We start from the raw sequence: 6,508 nt of genomic DNA, 5'->3' as shown, positions 1-6,508 counted from the left end.
TCATACAGTGGAGCTTTAAACAAAACCTACACCAGTGTTATTATCAAAGCAAATTACATTATTGATGATTGTTTGTGGCATTTAGTATCTTTCATTAATTTATCTTTGAGATAGGTAAGTTGGAGTGAGTTTTGACTTAGACAGTGTTTGTATGCAGTTAATTACTCAAAGTAGTTAAGTTCATGTATTTATTTTATTTACACCTTAAAAAACACAAAAACAAATATGAACAACAAGATTACATGATTACTTTGTTACAACCTGGAGAAGGAAACGTGCAAAAGTTCACCAATAATATTTGACTTGTTTCTTTGCAAGATTTTTGATGCTGAAGCTCAAACAATAATTTAAGTGAAACTTTCCGAAAGGGTTTAGAGGGGGGCATGTCTTCATAGAGATCAGAAACCAAACTACATGATGCTGTCATTAAGGGGTCACAGACTACAATGACTGGAAACTGTTTATAACCTTCCATTTATAAGTGAATCATATATATATATTTTAAATAAAAATCTCAAAAGTGACTCTGGTCATGATAACAGTACGGTGATGTAAAAGGCTTGTATTTCTCTCTAAATTATTGTGATGTGTAAAGTAGCACAAAAAAACCCTTAGTTTTTTAAAACCTTAATTTTCTTCTAGAGATTTCAGTAAATGTACTTTCCATCCCTGGCTGCTGCGGGCAAGTGATTCAGTGTGTTTCATTTGCATCCTGCCACTCAAACAGAGTATTGAGCTCCTCTCCATCCTTTCATAACAGCCAATGATTATCGCACACACGTCACGCTGAGAGGAACAATAACACAGCTCTGAAGGAAGACCTGAAGCTTTGAGCGCTCTTTCCAAGGATCTGACAGTAAACCAGATTATACTGTGACTCCTTTTTTTAGGCATCATACCGTCCTCCTCTTTCGTCTGAACTGGCAGCAACAAAAAAAGTCTCTTTCATCCATATATTCTCTTTTTGGCATTTTATCACTGGTACATTCAGTGACTGTGAATGCATTAAATGCAAAATCTTTATGGATAATAACAACTAACGCTATGCAGTTTTGGAAGTAAATAGAGGGGGCAAATTCTGCTTCTTTAAAAATGAATGACTCAGCAGCTTTCCAGATCTTCAATAAGCCTCGACAACTGTATACCAGCAGAGGGGTAATTCACTCTGTGCTGGAGGCATTCTGCGGTCTGACTCTGCAGAAGAGCCACTGAAGGATTTCCACAGAGGTTTAAGATGGTGAGGATGCCTCACAGTGCAGTTTAAGTCAAGAAAACTTTATTTTGACTCTGAAAGATCACTGACATGGAAATGAAGAAAACTGCAAGAAAAACTGAAAACGTCTCCCAAAAGAAAATCTAAATATTTTTAAGCAAGGCAGAGAAAGGTTATTCTAAAATAACTCTAGCTGGTCTTGCACTACTCATTCAATAGGTTAATTCCTGCAGGTCAAAGTTTTACTTTGGAAATGTGTATGCCATCAAGACACTTAAATTGGATCCAAAGTTAGACAGTTTATATTTTTATCTGGTCTCTACATCACTGCCTGAAGACTTTGAGACTTTAATCAGCTCTACTTTGATGAAAAGTAGGCTATATCAAGCAAGCACTTCAACAGAATAAGCCTGAGAAAACACTCTAATTTAAATAAATGAAATGAAAGTCAGTACATCTACTGAGTTTACATAATGATAGTTAATGCAAGATAACATGATTGCAAGGAAAAGACTGTCCCTTTTAATTAACAAGACGCTATTGAACCCGATTTTCCTCCAAGAACCCCCTGAAACACTACATTCAGAAAGGTCGGAGCTCCCTCTCGTGGTGTAGTGAGGCAATTACAAGTACAACATTTGACAAAATAATGCTATAGACAGTTGAACAATAAAAATAGTTATCTTTAGAACTGTAAACAATTGCCTGTCTTAACGTCACTGTGTGTTCATATCCTGCAGGAAAATGAAACAAAAAACAAAAATGACCATAAATGTGTTGTCTTTTGTAGTACCCTCATTATGACACAGAGGGGCACTGTTATGGTGTTATACCTTGTACTGCACTCCCATCTACCCTGGAAAAATAAAGTGGCTATAAAGGTGGTAATGCACTCTCGTAAAATTTCTACTTACCTCAGCAACAGAGCAGCACTTTTTACAGGCGGCAGGGTTAGAGAGAAGGGGCTTGGAACCGCAGCCCTGCTTCAGACTGCACCATACAGACACTTTACACAGTACTAACCTAATGATGAACATAAAGATAACATGACTTCCTCTTTTCAGTAAGTACACTGATAATGTTAGGAAGGACAGAAGCCATTATCACCCATTAAGACCACTTTTTAAATCTACTGAATATGGTTCAGAAAGAACAACATGCATGCCTACAGATCTCTGCCATACAAGAAAATGAGACTTAATATAACTTCCATGTGCTCTTGTTTTACTTCTCTTGTTACCAGTGTTTTTTCAAAGGCTTTTAAAGCCCAAATTAGCACAGACCACAGCCATTTGTACACTGTGTGGTAATTGTCACAGGCAGTTGGGATTTCTGCTGCAATGGTCAAAGTGAGGATTTCCATTCATATGAAATGGACTAAAACACAAACCTAAAAGGTTCTTTGTATTTGCTGCATAATGTTCTGTATACTCTTTCTTGCTGTTATGACAATATCAACCAAAGTTGCAAGCGGTGCTGTCGCAGCAGAGCATGCGCCATAGTGACACATTTACTAATTTACTGAAAAAATACTCCAAGGGTAAAGAAAAGATTGGCCACAGGATAGTAGACCATAAAAAGTTGCATATTTTAAGACCAAAATGTGAATGTTTATGCTGTCATTTTGATATGAATGTTTGTCAATAAATTAGTTGTATCATTGACTTTATTAAGAATTCTGTAAATTTGGTCAAGCAAGCAGGTCCTGGTATTAAACAATGTAATTCTTTGTAACATTATATAATTACTTACTCACTTTATTCTTCTATTTTCCCCTTTTCACGTCATCTAATTCCCCCGACCAAACGTCATCACAACTCGTGCTGCTGAGCTCACGTCCCAACACTGGTACTGTGTCTCCCTGTCTAAATCAGGGTTAATCCCAAAGCAGGATATCCCCACGAAATAGGGAGAGGTGGTTAAAAATAGCTAGCCACTTAAGCCCTGCTTGAATAGTGGCCATTGTTTGTGAATTTGTGTAATCGCCCCACTCATGTTAAAACTATTTTGTGTAAACTTAGAGCAGAAATAAATCCACAATTAAGTCATTAAAGCTGTGCTCACAATCTGAAAAAGAAGAAATTAATGATATTCAACAGTATCCGTTTTATATTTGACTCTATGTGGAGATGTTTTGTTCAACAGAAGTGTTATTAAAAAACACACAATATGTCATATTGCCTCTTCATTTTGTGCGTTGTTAACCTGTGAAACGCAGGAAGCTCATTATAAGGACTTTAAGTGCTGTTGATAAAAGGCAGCAAACTGTCGACTCAGTCTTTGAACTAACACAAACAGCCTTAATTCAGTGAATCTGCTCGATAACATAAGCAGGGCATGTTGGCACGTGCAGTTGTGAAGTGTGACAGAAAAACCAAGACGGCAGGTGTCTGGCCCCTTTCCCAGGTCTACAACCGTCAACAGCTAAAAGCCTTAAGGAATTTAGAAATCTTGTTCATTACACACATGTCTGTGTCGAAGCCAATGTAAAACAGAACAAAGGAACCTGTGCTGCAACATTTTATTTTTCAGCTCAGTGCAAACAAGCTGTTGTTTTATGTTTTTACTGACCTAAACTGGGTGACAGCTGCAAGGCTTCACGTGCGTGAAGTGGATTGTCAAAGGTAATTTGGCCGTGTTAAAGGAAGTTAACTAGATAATCAGCACAGATAGGGTTTCTTGCTTCAGACAGAGTTTCACTGGCCATTTGTCAAACTTGTAATGAGGTCATGCAGGCATGGACAGCAACACTCCCAGTGAACAGATGCAAAACAGTGTGCAAATGCCAAAGATATTTAAAAGTAGATGCTTATAGAAGAGTTTCATGTGAGCTTTAAAGTGCATTTGGTATCGATCAATGTGTTTGCCTTTGACCTAGAATTACATTAAAGCCAATTACTGTCCATTGGAACCAAATGCCTCTCCCTTCTCAATAGGTTTTCATTTTTTAAATGTGGTTTCACACAGTTATCCTATGTCTGAGGTTAAGAAATAAGTCTTAACCATGCTTAAACTTCTTGCAGTGCTTTGATGCAATGCTAATGTTAGCATGCTCACAATGACAAATGCTAATATGATTTTTTGGAGCTATCTCAGCTAGTGCTCTACCATGCCTAAATCAGCACTGTAAACAATGTGCAACTGAGAATTATATCAATGACATTATACTTTTGCAGGTATTTACTCACAAACCAAAGTACTGGATGGATCAAATTTGGGCCAATAATAGCATTGGATTAAAAAAAAAAAAAAGTTTAGAAAGTATTCATGGTATTATACCCAATAGTCTTAACAATTCATCCTCTGAGGACCATGGATGTCTGTATTCATTTTTTGCCGATCGATCAAATTAATGCTGAGATATTTCACTCGATTATTTAGGACTTTGAGTATCTGATGCTGGATGAAAAGACAGGGAATCACCAACGATTTATCCTCTGTGGACCTAAATGCATCCTCAAAATTGAATTGCAATCCATATAACATATCGTTGATATATTTATAGACATGACAGGAGTGAGTGACACTGCCATGTGACAATTGAAAATGTAAAAGTTTATCATTTTAAATCAAAGCTTTCTTTATGATTTAGCAGTTAAACCATGCAGAGTAGAACGGCACTGCTCTAACATTTATTTTGTGACAGGACACATGAACTGTCTGCTGGTCGCGTGTAAAACAGCCTGCTGCAGTTTGTTCTGTATAATTGGCTGCATGAACGCCTTTCAGCAGGGGATGCATCATCTGCAGGCATATTCTCTGTCTCCATGGTAACGCAGTGCAGCCGTAGGAGGAGTGGGCTGACAGGAGGGGGAGCCAGCTGATGTCCATGAGGCTTACAGCACAGCAGAGCTGTGGGTCCCTGAGATTAGACAATGGCAGGAAGAGAGTGGGCTGCTTTACAGGGCCTCTGTGCTCTCCATAACTGTGTCTGTGTGTCTCTTTCTGTCGATCTGTGTGTGTTCCATCACATTCTTTCTCTGTCTCCCGCCCACGCGCACTTACCAAACACACGTGCTCATACACCGCAGCCCTGGAATGAACCGGCCTGTCTGCAAGAAAAGCTGAGAGGACAATGAAAACAAAAACAGGATGCCAGATAGAATTTATCTGTCCAGGAGGAATGATCTTTCCACCCGAAAGCTGCAACTAGACACAATGCAGGGGTGGACTGACTGAGTTGGGAATTAGATATCTACAAATAAATAACTCCCACTGCTTTATGTGTGGATTTAAGAGTTATATGAGAGCCATGGGAAAGCAGAAATGATATAGTGATAATGTTTGATATCAGTGATTATAGGAAAATCTGAACAACTTAAACTCAATGAAAATTTCATTTCCTTTAGTTATTCACATTGTACTCTATTTTGATTTATAAGTCCATAAACAAATCATCAATTTGCCTACAGACCAGCTATTTCAAACAAGATAAAGGGACATAGCAACCTGAGGAGGATGTACTTTATGCACAGAGGTGTATTGAGCTAAATGCTAACACATCTTTGGTGTGAGTGTTAGCTTGTTTGTATTATCAGCTCGTAACACACACAAAAAGCTGAGCTGGATAAGGAGATTAAACATTTTGTAATGATTGGCTAAAAAAAGTGGTGTTTGAATCAAAACTGGGCATGATATGAAACATTTTACAAAATGAATGAAACACAAGAGCTCCTAGTGGTGCTACAGGAAGAGTAAGGGGATCCCTCAGGTCAGAGAAGGCTTTGCAAGGTCTTGTGCCATTTGAAATGCTTGATTCATTGTTGATTGTGAGTTTGAAGGTTCGTTATTGGCATTGGAATAGCAGCCTGGTGAGAAATTCTTAACGAAATGAACACATACTGGAGTTTTTCTGACTTTTTGGGGCAGATCCTGGCTTTACAGTAAGTAACAAGACTTTCTGAACAGTGTTTTGTTAATTGCTCAATAGAATTTAAGTACTGTGTGTACACTCTTTGATTGTAATTTGCATTAGCTGTACAGAACTGAAAACACCTATAGGCCTATCTAAAGTTTCAATCTGAGTCTGGATGGTTTTCTTTTTTTGAGAACTGCCAGTCTCTACACCAGAGGGAAATAGGAAAAAATAACGTTTTGTTCATGAAATGACTTTTTAAAATGGATAGACATCATGACTTTCTTTTGATTACATTCTCATAACCTGCCTGTTATTGGGGAATGCGATATTGTATGGAACACTGTATTCTTTCTTTGTTGTTTAATTTACACCCTAAAGGCTAATACACAGCGATAAGGGGTTAGGCTGCTCTCCAAGTATGAATTTGCTTCATCAAG

The sequence above is a fragment of the Labrus bergylta genome, chromosome 5, assembly GCF_963930695.1.
Source record: "Labrus bergylta chromosome 5, fLabBer1.1, whole genome shotgun sequence".
Taxonomy (NCBI): domain Eukaryota; kingdom Metazoa; phylum Chordata; class Actinopteri; order Labriformes; family Labridae; genus Labrus; species Labrus bergylta.
The sequence above is the reverse complement of the archived record's forward strand: the minus strand, read 5'-3'. Positions refer to the sequence as shown.